The sequence below is a fragment of the Heterodontus francisci genome, chromosome 12 (genome assembly GCF_036365525.1).
Source record: "Heterodontus francisci isolate sHetFra1 chromosome 12, sHetFra1.hap1, whole genome shotgun sequence".
NCBI lineage: Eukaryota > Metazoa > Chordata > Chondrichthyes > Heterodontiformes > Heterodontidae > Heterodontus > Heterodontus francisci.
In genome coordinates, this window is record NC_090382.1 from 69,546,162 (window position 1) to 69,571,522 (window position 25,361).

Genomic DNA, 25,361 nt, shown 5'->3' on the forward strand with positions numbered 1-25,361 from the left:
TGGCTAAAGAACCAAAGGCGACATACAGAAAATCTTTTTTATGCAGCGAGTGGTTAGGATCTGGAATGTACTTCCTGAAAGTGTGGTGGATGCAGTGAGAAGCTTTTTATGTTGTCTGATGCAACATAAATGAGATGCGTGGAGTTCAGCTTGTTTAAAGATCTCAAACAGGTTTATTAAAGAGTTAACTAATATATACAGTACAGAGCTAACTATTACAGAACCTGCCTCTTGATGTTACCGTAGCAGAGTGAGGCTGGCATGTAGTCACATGACTACATCCTGGTACTTGGCTCGTTAACATACTAAGACCTGAAAGGGACATTACTCTTAAAGGCAATCACACAACAATGGAGACAGATTCACTCGTGGTTTTCAAAAGGGAATTAGATAAGCACCTAAAGGGAAAAAATTTGCAGGGCTAGGGGAAAGGGCAGGGGAGTGGGACTCGCTAAATTACTCTTGCAGATAGCCAGCACAGGTTCAACAAGCCAAATGGCCTCCTTCTGTGATGTAACCATTCTATGATTCTATAATGTGAGCTGTGAAATGTTTTGAGAGGATGGAATGGCAACATTTGTGGAGGGTTACTGTGAGGGATGGTTGTGACATTTCAGTAAATTAGGGTGAGTGTCATTGGTGGCTGGTCAAATGGCAATGTGAGGAGGTGCTTCCAGAGAGAGGGATGGTCTCACCTGCAAGGTGTGCTCGTCTGAGGAGTGATGTGTAGGAGAATTCTGGGAAAGGCAGAGTGAGGGAGTTTGTACTTTAATGTGGAATGTCACACGTCTTTCCTGCCCTGGTCAGATATTGTACCCAGGAGTGAGGTACCATACTCCTGCTGCTAACCTCCTCTTCCACTTCCAGCCATGCCAGTTTGTTCTCTGTGGCTCTCTTCTTCTCTGCGGGGAACAAAACCTCCCTGTGGACACTTACAGCCTGCAGCATGATGTTCAGGACTGTACCTGAGAATCCTTTTGCTCAATTGCTCACTCAGTTCTGGCACATCTGGAAAGCTTCCATTCTAACCCTCGTAGGGCCCCTTTAAATGGTGGAGCTGCAACAGACTGCAGTGGGTCGTCATTAACCCCATCCACTCTAAAGCCACTGACAAGCACGCTGCTGAAAAATGTAGGTTCTGGACACCCTGCAAGCAGGTCAGAACTTTAAAATTCCGCCCTTACAGTGAGATGTTGCAAAAAGAGTCTTAATCATCTTCTAAAGTGACAGTATTGAAGCCTGCAAATTATCCAGTGTTAATTTTGATGTAAAGTATAACCAAGTGGCATGATACTCCCACTATACACCTCAAATCTGTGTAGGGTTTCTGGTTCATGGGTAATGCAGGTTTGTCTATGGAAATGGCAATATATGGTGAACAGTATTAAAGAATTACATAAAATTTTACAGCATAGTTAATTGGCCCAATATTTTTATGCCAGTACTTATGCTGTACACAAGCCTTAAAGAGAATTGCTGAAGGATCCAAATTGAAATACAGATTCCCGGGGAAACACCACCATATTCTGCAAAAACATCCATTTAATTCAACATTCTAAATGTCTGGTCCATACTGCCATTTTACCTTTAATTCAATTGGACTTAATGAGCATCTTATCAAATGTATTTTTTGAAAATCCAAATATACCACATTTCCTGCATTCCCATTTTATAAGGTTGATAAGTTCCTTGAACTTGACTTGGTTTAATATAACTTGCCTTTGTAAATCCATATTAGCAGTCACTGAATAGTTCATATCTTTCTTATTGTTTAATAATGTTCTCCCTTATTATGGTTTTTACCAGGTTTCCTAAAACTGATGTGAAGTTAGATCATCTGTAGTTAATTATCCCTTTCCTTTATTTTTAACCAGAGTGTAAGATTCACCACCTTCCAGATGTTTTTTTAAGGCCATGTTTCCTATTCAAACCTATAGTTTAATCTCTTTCAAACAGGTAGCAATTTAGCTGCTATATTGAAACAGTTTAGGCTTCTTCTGCAGGGTTCTGGTTCTGTATCTGACTTGTATTGTCTATGTTCTCTTCTGTTTTACATACCTGTACAATAGCAAAATATTGTGAATGCTGCAAATCTGAATTAAAAACAGAAAATATTGGAAATACTCAACAGGTCAGGCAGCATTTGTGGTGAGAGAAACAGAATTAACATTTCAGACCTTTCGTCAGAACTCCTGAAACGTTAACTCTATTTCTCTCTCCAGAGGTGCAAGTAGGATCTGGAATGCACTGCCAGAGAGTGTGGTGGAGGCAGATTCAATTGTGGCTTTCTAAAGGGAATTGGATACTTACCGAAGAGAAAAAATTTGCAGGGCTACAGGGCAAAGGCGGGGGAGTGGGACTACCTGAGTTGCCTTTGCAGACAGCCGGCATGGACACGACGGACCAAATGGCCTCCTTCTGTGCTGTAACTATTCTTTGATTCTATGATTCAATAACTTTTCTGAACTAAACCATTCGTTCAGGCAGTCTGAATGACCAATTCCTCATAATCAGAATTGCAATTACAACTATGCAGGGTTAAATCAGGCCATGTAGCACCAGTTTTATAGGCACTATGCAGCCACATTAAGGCATGAAAATGGGGTCAGGGAAGTGCGCACACGCTGGTGAGAAGTGAGTAGGATGTCATCTTGCTAAAGGGGTTTGCATGCCTGCGCCTAATAACCACCAGCAACAAGCAGAACAGTTGTGCCACATGGCTCCAGACCTCATTCCGGCCTTGGACAAAAAAAACCAGAGGAGAGGTGAAAGTGACTGCCCTTGACATTAATGCAGCATTTGACCGAGCCCTAGCAAAATTGAAGTCAACAAGAATCGGGTGAAAATTCTCCACTAGTTGGAGTTATACCTAGCATAAAGGAAGAAGTTGTTGACGGCCAAACATCTAAGCCCCAGGACATCACTGCAGGAGTTCCTCAGGATAGTGCCCTAGGCCCAATCATATTCAGCTGCTTCTCCAATGACCTTCCCTCCATCATATGGTCAGAAGAGGGGATGCTTGCTGATGATTGCATAGTGTTCAGTACCATTTGCAATTCTTCAGATACTGAAACAGCCCGTGCCTACATGCAGCAAGACCTGGACAACCTTAGGCTGATTAATGGCAAGTAACATTAGTTCCATTGAAGTGCAAGGCAATGACCATTTCCAACAACAGTGAATCTAACCATCTCTCCTTGATGTTCAATGGCATTACCATTGCTGAATCCCCCACCATCAACATCCTAGGATTACCATTGACCAGAAACTTAACTGGATCAGCCATATAAATATTGTGGCTACAAGAGCGGGTCAGAGGCTGGGAATTCTGCAGCGAGTAACTCACCTCCTGATTTCCCAAGGCATATGCACCATCAAAAAGGCACAGTTCAGGGATTTGAAGGAATACTCTCTGCATGCATGGATGAGTGCAGTTCTAACAACACTCAAGAAGCTTGACACCATCCAAGACAACGCAGCCAGCTTGATCAGCACCTCACCCACCACCTTAAACATTCACTCCCTCCACCACCGGCACACAGTAGCTGCAGTGTGCACCATTCTCAAGATGCACTACAGCAACTCGCCAAGGCTCCTTCGACAGTACCTTCCAAACCCATGACTTCTTCCACCTAGAAGGATACAGGCAGCAGATGCATGGAAACACCATCACTTGCAAGTTCCCCTCCAAGTCACATACCATCCTGACTTGGAACTATGATGCCATTCCTTCACTGTCGCTGGGTCAAAATCCTGGAACTCCCTTGTTAACAGCACTGTGGGTGTACCTACAGCACATGGACTACAGCGGTTCAAGTAGGCGGCTCACCACCCCCTTCTCAAGGGCAATTAGGGATGGGTAACCAATGCTGGCCTAGCCAGCGATGCCCATGAACCAATAAAAAAAAGTGCAAGATGGTGATGCAAATCAGTGTGCAAGACTGATTTAATTCCAGCACTGCAATTTTCAAACTCCACACTCCAGACAATGCCTTGTCTTAACCACGTGGTGCTGAACACAACCTTAAATGGAATGAAGGACGCATTACCACCATTACCACAGCTTTTTAAAGGGATCATGAATTGCTACTGGTTTGTGTTAGATTATTTCTTCTGTTTGTTGGTGTAATTGTACGTGTATTTGGAGATTTCACATGTTGGCTAAAGTTTGAATACCCTACGGGGAGTGGTCTGACTGGTCTTTAAGTAGTCATTTGGACCAATTAAAATCTTGTGCTCAAACATGTTGCTCCAGACATGGGTAGCCTGGTAGGGCTTACTCTGGGAATTAAATTGCAACTTTATCGAGGACCAATGCATAAGACATCTTCAATTCAAGCAAGAGCTTGTGATTGAAATTTCCCAACTGTTGCAGCCACAACTGTAGACTCAAAGCAGGGCAATGATAGCGTTACCGGTGGTTGTCAAGGTTGAACAGCTGCTATTGTATGGGAGCTGTGTGTGCAAGGCTGATAACAGAGCTAAGTGTATGAGAGTGATATAATGCATGTGGATTGAAGGGTTGAGTACTGATTGATAGAGATTGGTGGTAGGTGAGTTTTGGGGTTGTAGTGAATTGAGCAACAAATGAGGCTAGTGGTAGTTGAAAGGATATACCATTTGAAGATTGAACTCACTCTGACAACTCATGTCGGACTATTAAACCTCTTCCTGCAGTGCATCTGCGGTCTTGGAGCTACACTTCTGGCATTGATTTTTGACCACTACTACTTCTACTGTCACCTGGGGTGGGGGTGAGGCCTCCTGCCCCCTGCAAATACATGATGTCTCTGATTTAATTAGCGCTAGCCAGTCACGATATCGCGCCCCCTGCTGATGTGTGCGGCCATTGAACAGTGCAGATAGCAATCCCATTTTTGGGGGTTATTTCATTTAACTCCCAGAAATTTATAAATTTTACTACCCTGATTATTTCTGTAGGTGCTTCTCATTTGCATTTATTAAGGTTAACCAGGGTTGAGAAAGTTGTCGCAAACAGTTGGGACTCGTGCTGTGTTATTGTCCACCAAATGTATAGACAAAGCCAAGTTGAATGCTTTATCATCAGTGTTTCTAGTATCAATTGTTAGGCCAGGCTGTAGCAAGGTAACAGTGTTATGTTGGATTTGTCACAGCCTTTCCGGGACATATAGCCATTAGAATGTTCGATTAATACAACATGTAATTGTAGATAGATAATTTAAGGAACATGATTAGGTGGGAGTGCATGCTGAATATTTTTGACAGCTACATAATCTTGTTTCTGTCAGCCTCTGCTGGTGTTGCCATATTCAGCAGATGCAATAGGTGTCAGAGTGTTAGAACTTTGGACAATACTGCAACCTGCTCTAAATCCAAATTTAACTAAAAAGAAAGACTTGTATTTATATCGTACCTTTCACAACCTCAGGACATCCCAAACTGCTTTACAGCCAATGAAGTATTTTTGAGTGTATTCTATACTTGAAGTGTTGTTGTAATATAGGAAATGCAGCAGTTAATTTGCACACAGCAAGCTCCTACAAACAGCAATATGATGATGATCAGATAATTGTTTTTTTGATGTTGATTGAGGTTTAAATATTGGCCAGAGCATCAGGGATAACTCCACTGCTCTTCTTTGAAATAGGGCCATGGGATCTTTTATGTCCACCTGAGAGGGCAGACGGAGCCATGATTTAAAATCTCCTCTGATAAATGGCACCTCCAACAGTGCAGCACTCCCTCAGTAGTGCACTGGAGTGTCAGCTTGATTTTCATGCTTATGTCCTGGAATGGAACGTGAACTCACAACCTTCTGACTTGTGGTAGTAAGTTCCACATTCTAACTATTCTCTGTGTAAAGGTGTTTCTCCTCGATTCTTTATTGGATTTAGCCCTGAATTAATATTGTGATTTGAGCTTTCAATAGTTACACAGTGCTCCCTGTGAATGTCTTATCCCCGTGATATGCTACCCTTGTAGAGGTCCAACTCTGATTGTGGAAAATTGGATAGTGGAATTTACACAGCGTTATACTTTGTCTTCAATATACACAAAAGTAGAATTAATGGATGCAGAACCAAAGACAATCAAACTAAAATTAACCGCAGCATTTACTTATAAGTTAGATTGTAATGAAGCATAAGAAATAGATAAATACAGAAACCAGATTAGGGCTACATTTGATGCACGGGATAGAGGTCAATGAGGTTGTTTTATCATTTGGGCAGACATGTGGGTGGAATGCAGTGGGGCCGATTGCCCGGAATGTGCAATGGGAAGCCTGGACCATTTTGAGAGGAGGGCCTGATTTAAACAGAACCAGTGAGCTTCCCACCCCATTGAGGCTTCCCCATGCAGTTTGCCAAATGTGGGCTGCTGCAATATCGGGCAACCTCTGAGCTGATCATGAACAGCAAGCTAAGTTCTGGAGGGGAAGGGGGGGGGGTTCATGATTGCAAATCAGGGAGCCCAGAGGTGGCAACAGTCCAGATTATTTTTGTGGGACATGGAGGAGCACTACCTTTGAGGGCCTGTGTTTCTTTGCTAATGGGTTACGTAGTGGAGTGCCCACAGATTTAAAAATTCCTTTGAGGCCCTTATTAAAATTCTCAAGGCTCCTGCCTACATCAGGCAGGTGCCTCAGTCACCTATTAAACCAGTCACAGAAAGATGACAGCGGGACAGAAAACCAGCAGTAAATTTAACACTTTGCTTTTAACTCCTAAACTAACAGGTTTCCACCAGGCGGCAGATGTTAAAATCCCTCCAAAAAAGTGTTTACATTTTCCCTCTTCAATGGTTCTGGGGCCACAGAACACTCTTTCATTGGCTAAAAATACAACTATGCAACAAACTTTTATTAAGCAAAAGTTTCTGGATTCTTGAGGTCTTTGCTTGTGGTTTATACAAAAAAGGTTTCTTATATGATGTTACAGCTCTTCTGATGACTCAATGTTGAAAATGAGCTCAATAAACAACAAGAATTGTGAGGAATACTGAGGCCACCTATTAAGAATTATTTCAGCTGAATAGCTGAGTGTTGACGTAACTGCATCCTAATTCCCAATTAGTGTCAGCTTGGCACAGCAAATTGCACTTTCATCTCTTGAGTCAGAAAGTTGTGAGTTTGAGTTCCATTATGGATTGTGTATGTGATCTAGGCAGACAAGTCAGTATACTCCTAAGGAAGTGCTGTCTTTTGGATGAGATATTAAATTGAGGCCCTGTCTGCCAGCTCAAGTGCACATAAAAGATCTCATGACGTTATTCAAAGAATTCTCCTATAATAAAGTTGTTCTGATATCCTGGCCAGCAGTCATTGCTGAACCAACACCATTACAGAATCATAGATTTAGGTTTTTATGGGAGGTTGGGGGCATTCACATTAAGGGTGTGCAGAATTCAAGTGCTGCAGCTGAATAGGTTGGGGACGTGAAGGTCCTGCCAATCTTGAATAAAACTTCCTGAACTCTGCATGACATCTGACTAGATTCACTACTTGGCCAGCAGCCAGGAATTAGGCCGCAGGAGGTCACAGTTGAGGACCCATGGGAACTATCCAGACAGTCAGGATAATCATGGTCAGATCAGGGAGGGCTGGGGGTTTCAACACAGTCAGATCAAGGAGGTGGGAGGCTGGGGAATCCCTCATGTGAAATCGGGGAGGTGGGGGGAGGCCAGGACTTAGAAGACCCAAGCAATTGAGATGAGGCCCAGGAGTGCTTGAGAGCTCTGGAGGAGCACCTCTTCTCCTCCTGGTCCACATGGAGTTCAAAGAGATGGAAACTTTTAAAACTTACCTTAGTCTCTTCTGCCCAGTCAACTCCAGCCCTGTATCCTCTGGTTACCGATGCTCTTGTCAGTGGAAACAATTTCTCATTATTTAGTTTATCAAAATCCATCATAATTTTGAACATCCTCTACTTAATATCCCCTTAACCTTCTCTGCTCTGAGGAGAGCAATCCCACCTTCTCTAGTCTGTCCACATATCTGAAGTCCTCCATCCCTGGTACCATTCGACTATCTGCACTTTCTCCAGGGCTTTGAGATACTACCTAAAGAGTGATGCCCAAAATAGCACACAATACTCAAGCTGAGGCCTAACCAGTGATTCATGAAGGTTTAGCGTAAGTTCCTATATTTATACTCTCTGTCTCTTTATAAAGCCGAGAATCCAGTATGCTTTTTTAATAGCCTATCAACTTGACCTGCCATTTTCAAAGATTTGTGTATGTGACCCTCTGCACATCTTTTAAAATTGTACCATTTAATTTATATTGCATCTCCTCATTCTTCATCTAAAATGCATCACTTCACACTTCCATCTGCCGTATGTCTGCCAATTTCACCAATCTGCCTATGTCCTCCTGAATCTGCAACTATCTCCTCCTTACTGTTTACGACAGTTCCAAGTTTTATTTCATCTGCAAACTTTGAAATTATACCCACTATATCCAAGTCCAGGTCATTAACAAATATAAAAAAGATCAATAATCCTAATACAGGCACCACTGTATACTTCCCTTCAGACTGAAAAGCAACCATACACCACTACTCACTGCTTTTTATCTTTTAGCCAACTTTCTAGCCACACTGCCACTGTCTCTATAAGTCCATGTGCTTCAATTTAGTTAACAAAGCTATTATGTGGGTACACGGTTTTTAATGCACTTTTAATGCAATTTTAAGTGCACTTTCAGCATTGACTCTTGTTAACGACAGGCCAAATGGCCTCCTTCTGTGCTGTAACAATTCTATGATTCTTTGATATACTGGAAAATCATAAATGCATTCCCCTTGATTTTCTGACCATTCATTTTAATGGATAGAGGTTATCAGCAAAGAATTATGAATCCACAGCTATGATTGAAAAATTGCTTTTAACTGCTGTGAGATAAAACAATATTCAGTTAAATCTGAGGACTTCAAATAAAAGCTTTAATGAAGGCCCTAAAACACAAAGACAAAAGACAATTTGATTGATAAAATTAATCATTTTCTGTGAAATATGCAAATTAGTTATTTATTTTGTAAATTAAAAATTACATTTATTGAGAAAAATTGGTAGATGAATGTTGACATCGCTGTACAACAATGCTACCCAGTGCGAAAGCATGGAACTACAGAGTTCTGAAAGGTCATTGACCTGAAACATTGGGAGGAATTTATGCTCTCCCCGGCGGCGTGTTTGGAGATAGGGAGAGCACATAATCGGGTGGGATTGTGGTGGGGGGGCGGGCGGGGGGAGACCGCCACTTTCCCACCTCCGCCGAAATTAAGTCCTGGGCAGGAAGGTCTGTGAACGGCCTTCCCGCCCTGCTGCTAATTGAGGCCCTTAAGTGGGCAATTAATGTCCAATAAAGGGCCTCATCCTGCCGCCGCCGCAATTAGCCGAGTGGCGGGCATCCCTGTTGCCACACGGGAAGCACAGCAAGAAAAACTCTGCGGGCTTGCTGTGGCCTAGATCCAGCACCACTCCTGTGCCTTGGATGGGTGCTCCACCAGCTGCAGCCACCGCCTCCACAGTGTTACTGCTCAGTTAAAGAGCTGCTGGCTTCTGATTGGCCAGCAGTTCTCAGAAGGCAGGACTTCCATCACCGGGGTCCTTGATCCCGTGGAAGGCCTGCTTAGTTAAGTGCCTAATTGGCACTTGATTTGGCAGACCTCCCACAGAAGCGGCGACGCGGGGTTCTCGGCGGCACTTTTGCCAGAGGTCGAGACCCCTGTTGCCCAGATAAAATCCCGGCCATTAATTATTTTTTTCTCTCCACAGATGCTGCCAGACCTGTTGAGTATTTCCAGCATTTTATGGTTTTTATTCCTCCCTCACCCTTCCTGGGTTGTCCTGTCACACCTGCAGGTGGGGCACAACGATATACAGTCAAGCAGAACTGGCCCTAGGAGTCCTCAACATTGACTCTGGATCCCATGAAATCTCAATTTCAGGTTGCATATCGGCAAGAAAACATCCAGCTGATTTCCACCTACTACCCTCCCTCAGCTGATGAATCAGGACTCCTCATTCAACAATACTTGAAGGAAGCACTGAAGATAGCAAGGGCATAGAACATACTGTACACCTTTCCTCAGAAGTGAGTATTGATACATCAGCTGACGAGGGTAGTAGGTGCTAATCAGCAGAAAGTTTTCTGATGAAAGGTCATTGATCTGAAACGTTACCTCTGTATCTGTCTCCACAGCTGCTGCCTAACCTACAGAGTATTTCCAGCATTTTCTCTTTTTATTTCAGATTTCCAGCCATTTCCAGGATTTTGCTTTAGTATTAGGGACAAATAATTGATTGGGGAACAATTCAGAAATAGGAATCACAAGATAGGTTCAATGTAAGAATAAAAAAAGATAATGAAGAGTCCTGGGTAAAGATGCTGGACTGGAAAATGGCAAAGTCCAGTGAGATAAGAAGATATCTGGCCCATATTAACTTAGCAGAAAAGTTAGCAAACAGGACAATGGATGAGTAGTGACGGACCTTCAAATACGCAATGAAAGAGTATAAAAATAGATTTTTTTCCCCTGAAGTGAAAAGTGGATCATCAAAACATAGAGTTCCATGGATAAATGGAGAGATTTTAAAAAATCTGATACCTCAAAGGGAGATAAATGATAAAGTTGGGGCTAACATACTGAAGAAAATGTTGAGGAAGGAAAAGTATACTCAGTAGGTAGAAAGAAAATTAACAGGATTAAAAATGAATATTAAAACAGGTTAGCAGATAGTATAAAAGGAAATTGTATAGCCTTTCAGAAGTGTATTGAAAGTGAACAAATAATTAAAAAGGTAGGAATGTCCAGGGATGAAGGGTGGATTCTAGTTGAGAAGTTTAAAGGTATGAATATACGAACAATGATGGACAGGAAAAGATCCTCTTGTCCATCCAGTTTGTCCCAATCAACTGCGGGCATTGTGCATCACATTATAGAGACTCCGCATCTGACTCGAAGTCATGTGATCTCCTGGGAGAGGTGAGAAAACCAAACAAAAAGCAAGGCCAATCTGGGAAAAGAAATCTGCAAAATTCCTCTCCAATCCCTTTAGTTGAGGAGATCATTCTGCCCTGATCAGTGTCATACTCTTTTTGCAAGGTGATCGCTGCCACTGCCAGAAACAGGTCCTGCTCTGGCTTGAAGGAATTTAGTGAATCGATGTCCACTGTACGAGACAGCAGCCTGTTCCAGAGTTTAACTAGTCTCTGGGAAGAGAACCATCTCCAGATATCTAACCTAGTTCTGGAATATATAACTTGAAGTTGTGATCCCTGATGCTCCCTAACTATTTAATCAAGAAGAACTGTCAACTCAAACTCAGTCTATTCCCTTCATCATCTTATAAATCTTGACCAAATTACCTCTAAATCTACAATTCTCTAAAGTATAGAGTCCCAGCTCTTTTAGTCTATCTTGATAACTAAGATGTCAAATAGTGTCTAATGCTGATTTGGTGCTCGAGCAGCCATTTTGAACCTTGCAGATCCTGTTAATGCCCTCTCTTAAAAACTCCCAAGTGAACATGCATTCAGCTGCACAAGGGCCCCCGCTAGTGCTATTTAAAGGGATCACAATGGAACTCCCAAATGACGTACTTTTGATTTTCTGTTGTTGCTGCAGAGTGAGTGGAAATACTGTATTGATGTTATTGGAAGAACTTGGAAAAGTTTTGGATTTACAGGGAGTGGTGCTGGGCTTTGATAAGGAGGGCAGAGCAGTTGGAAGGCCTGTCAGGAGAAAGCTTGCTTTCTCTAATGGGGTCTATAGTTGCAGTGCTTCTTGGGTTACAACATGACCAGGACATGGAGCACAGGCAGCAGAGAGGGGAAGCTGTGAGGAGAGGAAGGAGGAGAAAGGCTCTCAATAGAAGGCCACACCCACCTAGTGACTTCAGAGAGCACTTCTGCTACCTCCACCTCAGCCAGGAGCACTGTCTGAGGTAGCTACGTTTCACCAAGGAGGTGGTTACTGAACTGTGCCACCTATTACAACTGGATCTACAGCCACACAGCAGGGCAAGGATGATGCTGCTAGTGTCCTTGAAGATCACTGTGGCCCTCAAAGTCTGCACCAGTGGAGCCTTCTGGTGGGAGCAGGAGACATTTTCAACATTTCACAGTTTGCCATGCGGTGCTGCATGAGGAGGTGACAGGGGCCCTGTACAGAAGGAGAGGGGACTTCATTGTCTTCTCTCTTACCAGAGAGAAGCAGGAAGAGTGAGCATGTGGCTTTGCTACGCTAGTGGGATTTCCAAAGGCGCAGGGACCCATTGACTGCATGCACGCGGTTCTGTGGGCTCCAAATATTAGTGGGGAGAGGTGCCGCAACTGCAAGGGCTACTACTGCATGAACATGCAGGTGATGTGTGACCATGCACAGAACATCCTGTTGGTGAATGCCCACTTCTCTGGCAGCAGCCAAAATGCATTCATCCTACAGCAGCCATACCTGACACCTTCGGGCCACCACAATGAACCAGATGTTGGCTGCTTGGTGACAAGGGCTATCCAGTCTACACTGGGCTCATCACTCCCTCCACCACCCGACCACACGTCAACAGTGTGCCTACAGTGAGAGCCCTGCTGCCACCAGGAACATTGCGGAGCAAACCATCGGCGTTCTCAAACAATGGTTCTGCTGCCTGGACTGCTCAGGGGGGCGTCCTCCAGCACTCACCAGAGCACATGTCCAAGGTCGTGATAGTCTGCTGCATCCTCTGCAACCTCACTCTCACGAGGGGGCAGCTCTTGACAGTAGGCCTTCAGAGCCTCAGGGAAGGAGGAGGATGAGGGGGGAAGAAGGGAAGTGATCAGGCATTCAGGACCCCTTCTCTCTGGATGGGCTGTCCATGACTGGCTACTCCAGTTCCCCTGAAATCTCATCCCCACATCACAGTTGTTCCACAATTCCCCACTTGTCAATCCCCTGCTACGGACCATTACAGTGTCCTCTTGGCAAAAATTCTGAAATAAAAGACAAATTTTAAAAAATTCCATAACAGCTTTATCCAACAACACTTTAAATAATACATCCAAATCTGAACTCTTTACCCTTGCGCATTCCCTTAGTGCCTGTCTTGCGTGTGCCTTTGCCTGGCCTTCGCAGTGCTACCCCAGTGGCTGCAGCATAGCCACATGGAAGGCTACTGTCTTTCAGTGGAGGAGACTGTAGATGGCCTCAAGGGCCCGGCTTCAGACTACACCACCTCAGCATGAGCAGCATCAATCTAGTCTGGCTGACTGACAGGCAACAGCCAGGGCACTGGCAGAATGGTAATGGTGAGAGCATGAGTGCTGTCATCTTGAAGGAGGACAGCAGGCTCGTGAACCATGGAACCACTGTCACTCCCCCAGGGTGGCACATCGGCACTCCTCAATCTGCTTGAGCACAGATTGCTGGACTAGTGTGAGAACCTGAAAGTCTCTTTGAGGACTGGTATTTGCAGCCATGATGGCAACAGTCTGAACCCACATTGGTACCAAGATGGGCTTGCATGACATCAAACAGAGATTTCACGATCTTAGTCTGAGCTTCCACTGCAGCACTGAGACGTTGGATGGATTCTGCCTGTGCTGCAATGGAAGCTGAGACATTGGCCAGTGGTTGCTGCATTACAGCTCAGTCTGCAAGTGTTCTCATGGAATCAGCAATCCATGCTGGAAAGACTGGGCTCCAAACTCTGCACAAAGTCCTATGCCAAGTTGGAACCAAACTCTTCCATGCTGCTTGACAGTGACAAGAGTCTCATTAGCAGTGCTGCCAACCATCAAACATTTGTGTGTGTGTGCCCATCAGCAGTCACCTATACACCACGCCATCAAGTCCTCATCTGCAGTAGAACCAGGCTGCAACCCACCTCCAGTACACCCTGGCACTTTTTCCCCTGCCCTGGGCTGCAGGCTACTCATGCCCGGTGTCATGCATGGAAGGAGCCGTGATGAAAGAAACAATGAAATGGAAGAATTTTTTAAAAAGTCAACGGTTAAACAAAACTACTAGAACATGGATACTGGTACCACAGTCAAAATGGAGTTGTGGTCATGTGACCCCTCCTGTACTGGGAATCTACAACCTTGTCTGCAATGATGGAACTCGTTTACCTCCTCTGAAATAGCTCTGGGAAAAGCCCATTGAAATTAAAAGGAGCAATATTGCATATTGATAACTTCTAGCTACATGAATTAACTAACAAAGGGTTCTGGAGACAGATGGACTCACAGCCCTTACCAAAACTGAATAGGTGTGAAGTAGCCACATCATAGCAGAATGGTACCCATCCTGACATCAATCGATAGCCATGGATTCCAAATCCTGGTCCATTGTGTGGTCACACCAGGGAGAAAGCAATGTGCCAACTAACAGAAACTCTAATGTGATAGATTTTAACCTTAAAAGGTAGCTCTTTGGGGATAGAAGGGAGATCAAGCCAACATCACAGAAAGCAGTCCTACCAGCAAGAAGAGGCCCTTCAGCTAATTCCTTACTTCAGCTTGCTGCAGCAGAGAACTGAAAGTGACCACCACCTCCAGTCTGAAGTCTTAACCAACAGAAATCTACAACATGTTCAATACTAAAAACACCCAGGCCTGCACCTTTAAAAGAGACTGTCCTTCTTAGAAGATTCAACAGGTTTACCGTAAACCATGAACACCTACCTCACTTTGAACTGTAAACACTCACCCTTTTTTCTCCATATATTCTTGTGTATGCGTGTGCAAATGAATGCGTGCGTTGGTAAGGTTGTGACCATTTGGGAATTGGCAAAAATATTTTTTTTTTTATGGAGTTACTCCTGAAAATGTAGAGCATACACAGGGTGATCACGGATGTCAACAGTGTGTGCGAACATTTGTCAACCTGCCAGTATGAATGCGCGCATGCAATGACGCGCATGCAATACTGGCACGCAATGACGTCCTCACCCCTCAAAAGCTGCGATTGCTGCCTCCATTCTCCGAAAAGTATTCCCTTGCCTCCCGCCATCCCTGCCTCAATTGCCGCTTTCAATTTCCAGCTCCCAATTAATCGCCACTCCATCCTGCCTCGCTGCTACCCCCACCTCGGCCACTCGCTCCCCACCTCGCTGCATCATCCCCTCGGCCACTCACTCCCTGCCTCGCCACTTCCCCCCACCCTCGGCTTCTCACTCCCACCTACCCCCACTGCTTCTCCAGGCGGCGAGGCAGGGATCAAGCTGACGAGGGGAGGAGGCAGGAGCGAGCAGCCGAGGCGGGGAGTGAGCAGATGTGTGGGAGGCAGCAGTGAAGAGAAGCGGAGATGACAGGATGGAGCGGGGTACTGTTGGGGGTGGGATGGAGGAGGCGGTCGCAGCCATTGAAGGGATTTGGGTTTCATTTATTTTTTTATTGCAAATTGAGCAGCGCCATTTTTATTACTGGCAGCTGCTGAGACGTCGCAGACAGTGACGTTTCTGTTGACGAGGCTGCATTTGCGCATGTGCCAGTACTGCGCCACCTAATGGTTGCATTGTCAGCAAACACAGTCCTTTTTTAATCTACGAGAAAGCCTATCATTTGTCTGTGTATTTGACCCTAAAAAAATACTCAGGGACTAACTCACCATTTTTAACAAAACATGATTGCAGTCAGTTGGGAGGTGAACAGAGGAAACTACCCACACCCCTTTCCACCTGTCTGTAACACTGGTAACTCTCCATGTGCTTTTCCCATATCTATTCTACCCTCTATTGTATATGCAGTGCCTGTATCTGACCTGGTGGGCGCGATTGTCAGGTCAGGTGATGGTGCTTGTTTATCAGATGTCTGTTCTTGCTCACGCCCTTAATGGTGAGACTGCACTGGCTGACCAGGCAGCAAGTCATGGGAATCTGAAAGCATAACTGCAGAAGGGAGGGGGGTTTGGGATGAAGGAAGTGGGGTGCGGTGAGGTGGAAACCATTTGCAGCTCGCATTCCCTGCTAAATAGCAGGACGAGGATGGAGTGGGATTTGAGAGAGTGCTTAAGTCAAGAACATACTGTCATCCTGAATGTTCTTGGTGATGTGGGATGCAACAGCCTCAGTGACTGCCGGCTCTATAATGTCTCTTCCAAAGGGTTCAGGAAATTCAGATGTGCCTCTCCCCCAGCGGTTCTCTGCAGCTCTCTGCAGGTTTGTGCAACTTTATCCTGCAAGAGAGAAGGAACAGTATCAGTGGGTGTGCTGCAATATGTTTGGGTGATGTGCCTGCCATACCTGAATAGCTGGAAGCTGCTAGAAGTGGTGTGAGGATGGCAGCATTAGCAAGTCTGAGGGTGAGGTGGAGCATCAGAGTGTTCAACATGAGTCCTGATTCCTGATGGGTGAGTGAGGAATGCAACAAGTTAGATAAATCATGCTGTAGAAACAATCCAGGTATTTCCCTCTTGTCCATAGCAGGGAAAATCCTGACAAGCATTCTCCTGAATCGCCGACTTCCTGTGGCTGAGGAAATCCTCCCAGAGACACAGTGTGGCATTAGACCTTCCAGAGGAACCTCTGACATGATCTTTGTTGCCCGACAAATCCTAGAAAAATGTCGAGAACACCAGGAACTCTTCATTGCATTCATCGACCTGACCAGACCATTTGATTCAGTAAATCACGAGGCTCTGTGGATTGTGCTCCCAAGATTTGGATGTCCAAGAAACTTCATCACAATGCTACAATTGCTCCATGATGATATGACTGCAACTGTCTTGAGTGCGAGATCTGAAACAGATGCCTTCAAAATCTGGACTGGGGTCAAGGATGGCTGTGTGATAGCCCCCATACTAGTTACAATCTACCTGACAGTTGCTATTCACCTCATCAAAGATAAGCTGCCCTCTGGTGTGAGTATTAAATACAGCCGAGATGGAAAACTCTTTAACCTTAGTTGCCTGCATGCCAAAATTAAACTGACCATCACAGACATACATGATCTACAATTTGCGGATGACTGCAGTGTTGCTCTCACTTTGCACCAGATTTGCAAGCCACTCTCGCTCTCTTCAATTCCGCATACAAAAGACACGGCCTGTCCTGAATGTTGCCAAAACAAAACTCATATATCAACCACACCTGGTCAGCCAAATATTCCACCTCCGTATATGTTGAAGGAAAGACTCTGGAATATGTTGAGCACTTCCCATACCTTGGCAGCCACATGTGTTAAAAGACAACCATTGACAAGGAGCACCAGCTCAGCCTTCTACAAACTACGGCTATGAATGTTTGACAACAAAGACCGCCATAAGTCAACTAAAATAAAAGCAAAATACTGCGGATGCTGGAAATCTGAAATAAAAACAAGAAATGCTGGAATCACTCAGCAGGTCCGGCAGCATCTGTGGAAAGAGAAGCAGAGTTAACGTTTCGGGTCAGTGACCCTTCTTCGGAACTGACAAATATTAGAAAAGTCACAGGTATATAAGCAAGTGAGGTGGGGGTGGGGCAAGAGATAACAAAGGAGGTCTAGATTGGACCAGGCCACATAGCTGACCAAAAGGTCACGGAGCAAAGGCAAACAATATGTTAATGGTGTGTTGAAAGACAAAGCATTAGTACAGATCAGGTGTAATACACTGAATATTGAACAGCAGCAAGTGCAAACCTGAAAAAAAACAGTGGGTAAGCAAACTGAACAAACTAAGATGAAATGAAATAAATGCAAAAAAAAAAATTGTACAATATGTAAAAAAGAATGTAAAAAAAAGGAAAAAATAACTAGAAATGAAAGTAGAATGGGGGGCTGTCATGCTCTGAAATTATTGAACTCAATGTTCAGTCCGGCAGGCTGTAGTGTGCCTAATCGGTAAATGAGATGTTGTTCCTTGAGCTTGCGTTGATGTTCACTGGAACACTGCAGCAATCCCAGGACAGAGATGTGAGTATGAGAGCAGGGGGGAGTGTTGAAATGGCAAGCAACCGGAAGCTCAGGGTCCTGCTTGCGGACTGAGCGGAGATGTTCCGCAAAGCGGTCACCCAGTCTGCGCTTGGTCTCCCCAATGTAGAGGAGACCACACTGTGAGCAGCGAATACAGTATACTACATTGAAAGAAGTACAAGTAAATCGCTGCTTCACCTGAAAGGAGTGTTTGGGGCCTGGGATAGTGAGGAGAGAGGAGGTAAATGGGCAGGTATTACACCTCCTGCGATTGCAGGGGAAGGGGCCATGGGACGGGGACGAGGTGGTGGGGCTAATGGAGGAGTGGACCAGGGTGTCGCGGAAGGAACGATCCCTTCGGAATGCTGACAGGGGAAAGGACGGGAAGATGCGACTGGTAGTGGCATCACGCTGGAGGTGGCGGAAATGGCGGAGGATGATCCTTTGGATATGGAGGCTGATGGGGTGAAAAGTGAGGACAAGGGGAACCCTGTCACGGTTCTGGGAGGGAGGGAAAGGGGTGAGGGTAGAGGTGCGGGGAATGGGCCGGACACGGTTGAGGGCCTTGTCATCCACAGTGGGGGGAAATCCTCGGTTGAGGAAAAAGGTCATATCAGAAGCACCGTCATGGAAGCATCATCAGAGCAGATGCGTCGGAGACGGAGAAACTGGGAGAATGGAATAGAGTCCTTACAGGAGGTAGGGTGTGAAGAAGTGTAGTCGAGGTAGCTGTGGGAGTCAGTGGGCTTATAATGGATATTAGTAGACAACCTATCCCCAGAGATGGAGACAGAGAAGTCGAGGAAGGGAAGGGAAGTGTCAGAGATGGACCATGTAAAGGTGAGAGAAGGGTGGAAATTGGAAGCAAAGTTGATAAAGTTTTCCAGTTCGGGGCGGGAGCAGGAAACGGCACCGATACAGTCATCAATGTACCGGAAAAAGAGTTGGGGGAGGGGGCCTGAGTAGGATATTATATAAGACAACTAAAGTTGACTTGGGGCGGCACAGTGGTTAGCACCACAGCCTCACAGCTCCAGCAACCCGGGTTCAATTCTGGGTACTGCCTGTGTGGAGTTTGCAAGTTCTCCCTGTGTCTGCGTGGGTTTTCTCCGGGTGCTCCAGTTTCCTCCCACAAGCCAAAAGACCTGCAGGTTGGTAGGTAAATTGGCCATTATAAATTGCCCCGAGTATAGGTAGGTGGTAGGGAAATATAGGGACAGGTGGGGATGTGGTAGGAATATGGGATTAGTGTAGGATTAGTATAAATGGGTGGTTGATGGTCGGCACAGACTCGGTGGGCCGAAGGGCCTGTTTCAGTGCTGTATCTCTGAACTGAACTGAACTGAACTAAAGTCCTAGTGTACAGAGCAGTTGTCATCACCACACTCCTGTACTGCAGTGAGACCTGGACTGTGTATCAGCGACACATAAGAGCACTAGAGAAATTCCACCGGCAATACCTCCGCCGCATCCTCCGGATTCAATGGGAGGACCATTGAATAAACGCTAGTGTCCCTCTTGAAGCCAGCTCCACAAGCATTCAAGCAAAACCCCTGCAAAATCAATTTCGATGGACTGGACACAGTGGCTGAAAATTGTCTGGTCTGCTGTACTCTCAGTCAGTCCCTTTCTCTGCATTAGCTTTGTGTACCCCAAAAAGTCCCATGGGTTTACCTTGCAACTTCCAGCATTCTGAATGAAGATGCCCCACCTTGAGGCAATGATAACACTTCTGCTTGCAGATCTCACTTCTACCCTCAGCACTTTACTTTCTGGCCTGAGAGGGTATCGAGGTTCCTTCTTGTCCCCGGCTATTTGCCTTCCTTTCACTCTCCCATTTTCTATCCTTCTCGGGTTTGTGGGGGTGACGGGAAAAGAGTTTTGGCTTATTCACAAGCTCAAAATCATCAGCAATTTCCACTGCTTGCCTGCCGTTTAAAACTTGTTGGTTCACTAGATGAGGTCTCACTACTGGAGGGATTGAATTTTTAAACTCTTTTCAGAGAATCAGTTCTCTAAGGTTCTCATACATGGCTTCCATCTTTAATGCCTATATCCAAAGATCAAAATTAATTTGCTTTACTCTCTCAAATTCTAGGTAAGTCTGCCCAGCCAATCTCCGGAGGTTCCGAAAATGCTGTCAGTAAGCTTCAGGGACTAACCCGTACTCAACGAGAGTAGTCTTTTTTGCCATCTCATAATCTGCACAAGCCTCTTCAGGAAGCATGGCATAAACTTCATGAGCTCTGCCCATCAACGTGCTTTGCATAAGCAGTGTCCAGCTTTCCTTTGGTCATTTCATTTGTTTAGCTATTTTTTTCAAAAGAAATGAAAAATGCCTCTACGTCCCTTTCCTCAAACTTAGGGAGAACTTGTATAAATTTAATCAGTTTTTTGCTGGGTCCTGGGCTGGAATCAGATTCTTCCTGACCAGAATTTTCCCTGGAGTCAAGACCACCCCTTTGTCTTAGTTCTATTTCTTTTAATCTAAATTCCCTCTCTTCTCTATCAATTTCTCTCTGAAGTTCAAGTTTTCTTAATTCTTTTTCAGCCTCAGGTTTTGCCATTTCCAGCTGAATTTTAGCCAATTCAACTGTATTACCCTCTGACATACTGGGCTGAATTTTATCAGCCCCTCGACGCTGCGGGTTGCGGCATGGGGGCCATTAAAATGCTGTGGGGAGAGGCCCGTCTCGACCTGTGATGTCGAGAATGGCACGCCACATATTACCGGCGGCAGGGGGACCTCGGTGCAGTCTGCCCCCATCGCCTGGCGGCGAGCCCTTCCTCTCCATATGAGGATTGCCATTAAATATCTTCAAAATAACTTACTTGATGTCCCATGACGATTTTACAGCCTTCGCGCGCCTTCAGAACTCCTCATACAGTTCTGAGGCGAGAACCTGACTGTGGGGGGGGGGGCGGGGGGGGGGGGGGAGTATTAAAATTTTCAGGGCGGGAGGGGTGGAGGAGCAGGTAGATCAATTTTTATTGTATGTGGGGATGATGGGAAGGGGCTGAAGAGCAAAAGATTGAAGGTTGGAGGGGAAGTTCAGGTATTTGAAAAATCAATTTATGATCATTTCGGGCAATGAAATGACAATTGGGGTGGTTAGGGAAGGGCCTCAATCACTTAATTTACTTACAATTTAATAAGTAATGTTTTGCCTGCATTTTTAGCACCTGATTTAAATTCCAGCCCCAATTGTGTTGCCAATTCTTTCAATTTAACCTTAGTTAAAGTTTCCAAGTCATGGAGGGACACATTTCCTTTTCCCAGAAAAACTGCTGCAACTGCTAATGCCATTCCAATGGCATAGCCTTTACCCTTATACAAGAAACCTGGTTCTGTTATTTTTTCTCTTTCAAATTATTACTTCCCTTACAATTAATGTAATTTGCGTTGGAAACGATCCCCACAAGAGCACCCAATTAATATGTTACGACCAAGGCAGGAGTAATGCACTGTTAATTCAGTCCCACTACTCCATAGGTCATAGCATATCAGATATAAAGTTTTGCACCTACTGGAAAATGGCCAAATTAAACATTTTATTTATCCACAGAATAAAGCACACCAAACCAGGTTTCTTTAAACAACAAAATTAACTATTTATTATTAACTAAGTTTTAAACAATAATGAGATCAATCTATATTTGAAAAGGTTTTATAACTTCTTATTCTTCCTAACACTCATGCACACACACATACATTCAAAAAAGACGGTTAACCAGTTTTAAAAGGATGTTTTGGATTACAACTGTTTCTTAGGAATAATAAAATGACTGGGTTGTAATGTTCTAGTAGGATATTTCCAGGTTACTGAGGTGTCCCAGAGTTGAATAGTCAGATGCCACTCGAAGTCTCTCCAGGCGAGGTTGAGGAACCGTCTGTTATGGGTGGGCATTCACAGCACTTCGTCTGCAGCAGGTGTCACACAGAGCTTTCAGCAAATGGTGTAGCAACAGGTCTACTTGAGTTTTGAAATAGCAATCTAGCAATAGAAGCTTTCTTGAGCTTTCAGGATCTCTCAAAACATAAAAGGCAACAGGAATCACTCCAGGGGCAAAGATTTTTCAGAGACTGGATGCAGTAGGAAACTGCTACCTTTAAAATTGCAGGGCTTCCTCTCTGCAAAGGAGCCTTTCGCCACAGAGAGCAGCAACTCCTCTTTCTCTGGGTCTTTTCCTCTCCAGGTGGACCACAGCCACCACCTCAAATGTAGAATTTCTTTTTACAAGAGAGGCAAGCTTTCTTTTCAAGGGAGAGGTCTTGTTCTCTGGTCTGCAAAAATACAGGTCCCAGACAGTTTGTTCCGCCACCTCCTGTGCAGTTCACCGGTCTTTTACAATGCAGAAGTGACATTGAACTCTAACAGTAAGTCCTTTTTCTCAGTCTTTTAAAAGCATACAGAATTCTTAGCTTTCAATAAAGAAAACAAAGCCCTTGTGACAACTAATGAGCATATAGCTACCTGCATCTGTCTTATCTCTTTTTTAAAAATGAGGACTACACGAGCCCCCTTCCTATCCAAGGGAACTGTCCCAGAATCCAGCAAGCTCTCAAAGATACAGGCAATCATGTGTCCTGTCTCCCTCAGGACCCCTGGGTGGATATCATCCAGCATGCCTGCTCTATCAATTTTAAGCTTCCTAATTCTATCTAAACCAGTTTGTTCATCTATGTTAATATTAACATCACGAAATTCTGCTGTTACACATGATCCATCAAGAGTACTCATTTAATATTTTTGCCACATTCCGTGCCATTTGTAACATTTCCTTGAGAATGCTTCAATGACCTAATGCAATCTGACAGTTCTCTGATGAAGACAATGAAGAAGTACTTTGCACTAATTTTTACAGTGTGAATGATAGTGTTGGTGTACTAAAGGGGTGAATCTGGCACAATTATTAGAAGCAAAAAAGAATTGATTCTGAAAAGTTCAGTAGAGCTTAAGGTGGAAAAGTCACCGGGCCCAGATGGCTTGCATCCGAAGCTATTGAAAAATGCCAGGCAAGAGAGCAAAATTTCTGACCATGATTTTTCAATCCTCCTTGGTAATACAATTTACACATTAGGAAAAAAAACTTCTATTTATCTGGTGCTTTTAATGTAATAAACATCCCAAGGCACTTTACAGGAGCATTATAAAAATTTGACAAAGTATGATATTGAGCCACAAAAAGAGATATTAGGTCTTTTGACCAAAAACGTGGTCAAAGAGGTAGGTTTTAAGGAGTGTCTTGAAGGAGGTGGAGAGGCGAAGAGGTGTAGGGAAGGTATTCCAGAGCTTGGGGTCCCAGGCAACTGAAGAGTAGTCAATATAACACCTATGTTGAAGAAAAAAAGGAAGATAAACCAGGTAAATATAGACCAGGCAATGTAAGCTTTCAGGATTTATGATTCAAGAGAAAACAGTAAACATTTAGAAACGCATGGGTTAATCAAGATCAAGTTCGCACAAATAAAGCAAAATACTGCAGATGAACTGATGAAGGGTCACAGACCTGAAACGTTAACTCTGCTTCTCTCTCCACAGTTGCTGCCTGACCTGCTGAGTATTTCCAGCACTTTCTGTTTTTATTTCAAGTTAGCACAAGTTTGTAAAAGCAAACCATGTTTTATTTAGTAGAATGTTTTGTAAGATTTAAGATTTTTAAGGTGAAATAGATAAAGGAAATCAGTGGATGTTCATTCAGAATTTTGAACACTTCTACCTGAACTTTTTGTAACCTTCAAAGTTCTAATGAAAGTAGCCCTAGTTTTTCTCATCTTTTCTCATAACTAAAGCTTCTCATCCTTGGTATCACGGTGAATTTCATCTGTATCCTCTCCATGGCCTACATTGTAGGTGCCCAAATTTGAGCAAGTTATCGTAACTGTGGCTGAAGTAATAATTTCTTTAGATTTAACGTTATATCCTCGTCTTTGAATTTAATGACCTTGAATTTGCTCTAGACTGGTTAATGATTTGGTGGCTGTCTGGCAGTTCAAGCATGGTGGGGGCAGAAAATGGGCCGTGACCTGTTAATGTATGAAGTAGCTACATGGATAGTTGAGCAGTGTGTCGTTGGTGAGGAGAAGGAATCATCACCTGCATGACAGGTTTCTGTAAAAACCCAGGGGGTCAATAGATGGACACCGCCATGTTTGCAAAAAACGTTCTGGAGGACAATACCAAAAGGGACAGTGGGAAAAAGACAGTGGAATGAGGATTGAACTGGGAAGATCGTTAGCTAGGAGAGAGCTATGAAGCAATTAAGGTTGCAACTGTGGAAGCATTAGCAACAGGAGGCACTGAAGTGGACGTGGCGGAGGTGGGTGGGAGGTGGGGGGTTACCTATAAAATTAAAGCTACAGTATAGGATGCTGGAATAGCAGTATTCCTATTGGTGTCAGTATGAGAACTGCAATGTCTGAACCAGCTCTGGGACCACTGCCCACTAAAACTTTATTTTTTATGTAGGAAAACAGAAATTACTTTTTTCACGTGATATTAACACTATTTTTTTCTGAAAGCACAGTTACAAACACAGACTTATAACACTCTGACATCCTCCACCTTCTGAGAACTACAGTCTGCAGATCAGTCGAACTTGATGGCAAAAAAAGTCCCGCCTTACGAAGGCTGTGAATGGCTACTGTGATCTTCATTTCGAATATCGCCGGCGGCCTTGATGAGGACAGTGGCCAGGTCCACTGTCAATCAAAACACTGCGGCTGGTCAGGCTTGGTTGCGCTGCCACCAGTCTGCAGGCCGGCGGCGGGGACGCGGTGACGTCGCCGAGTGTTTAGCGGTGCTGGAGCAACCATGGGATCCGGACGGTGACAGCTCGTCGGCCAGTATTCTTCACCTAGGCTCCCCCGTTACTTCGCTCGCTTTCCGTGCGGAGGAGGATTCTTTCTCTTCTGCTTGGTTTTAAAAACTTTGGAACTTTGCACTTCCTTTGCGGCGGATGTGGTGAGTAGGTGATGACAGTCAGGCCGCCCTTGCTGAGGCTGACTGAGGCCTTTCTGGCCAATTCATTGGCGACAGTCCCGGGCGCCTGCCGCGTCTCCCGTCCCACTGGCCGGATCATGCACTGCTGGGCGGTAGATCGACTCACCACACACTATACTGACAGGTATTTCACGGCAGAGAGCAAGAACACACCTCCCTGCTCTCCCCTCCCCTCCACTCCTCCCCTCCTCTCCCTCCCCCCTCCTCTCCCTCTCCCCTCCTCTCCCTCTCCCCTCCCCCTCCCCTCCTCTCCCTCTCCCCTCCCTCTCCCCCTCCCCTCCCTCTCCCCCTCCTCTCCCCTCCCTCTCCCTCTCCCCTCCCCTCCCCCTCCCCCTCCCCTCCCTCTCCCCTCCCCTCCCCCTCCCCCTCCCCTCCCTCTACCCTCCCCTCCCTCTACCCTCCCCTCCCTCTCCCCTCCCTCCCTCTCCCCCTCCCCTCCCTCTCCCCTCCCCTCCCTCTCCCCTCCCTCCCCCCTCCCCTCCCTCCCTCCCTCCCTCCCTA

The 25,361-nt window shown here is 44.9% G+C and overlaps 1 protein-coding gene across 1 annotated transcript in view; it reads left to right on the forward strand.

Moving 5' to 3' along the window:
• The first annotated feature begins 24,594 nt into the window (after positions 1 to 24,594).
• LOC137375908 (mitogen-activated protein kinase 9) overlaps positions 24,595 to 25,361 on the forward strand; it is a 142,023-nt gene continuing 141,256 nt past the window's right edge. The window contains exon 1 of the mRNA XM_068043576.1: positions 24,595 to 24,824. The gene's annotated coding sequence lies outside the window, so the exon portion shown is untranslated. The remainder of the gene's footprint in view (positions 24,825 to 25,361) is intronic.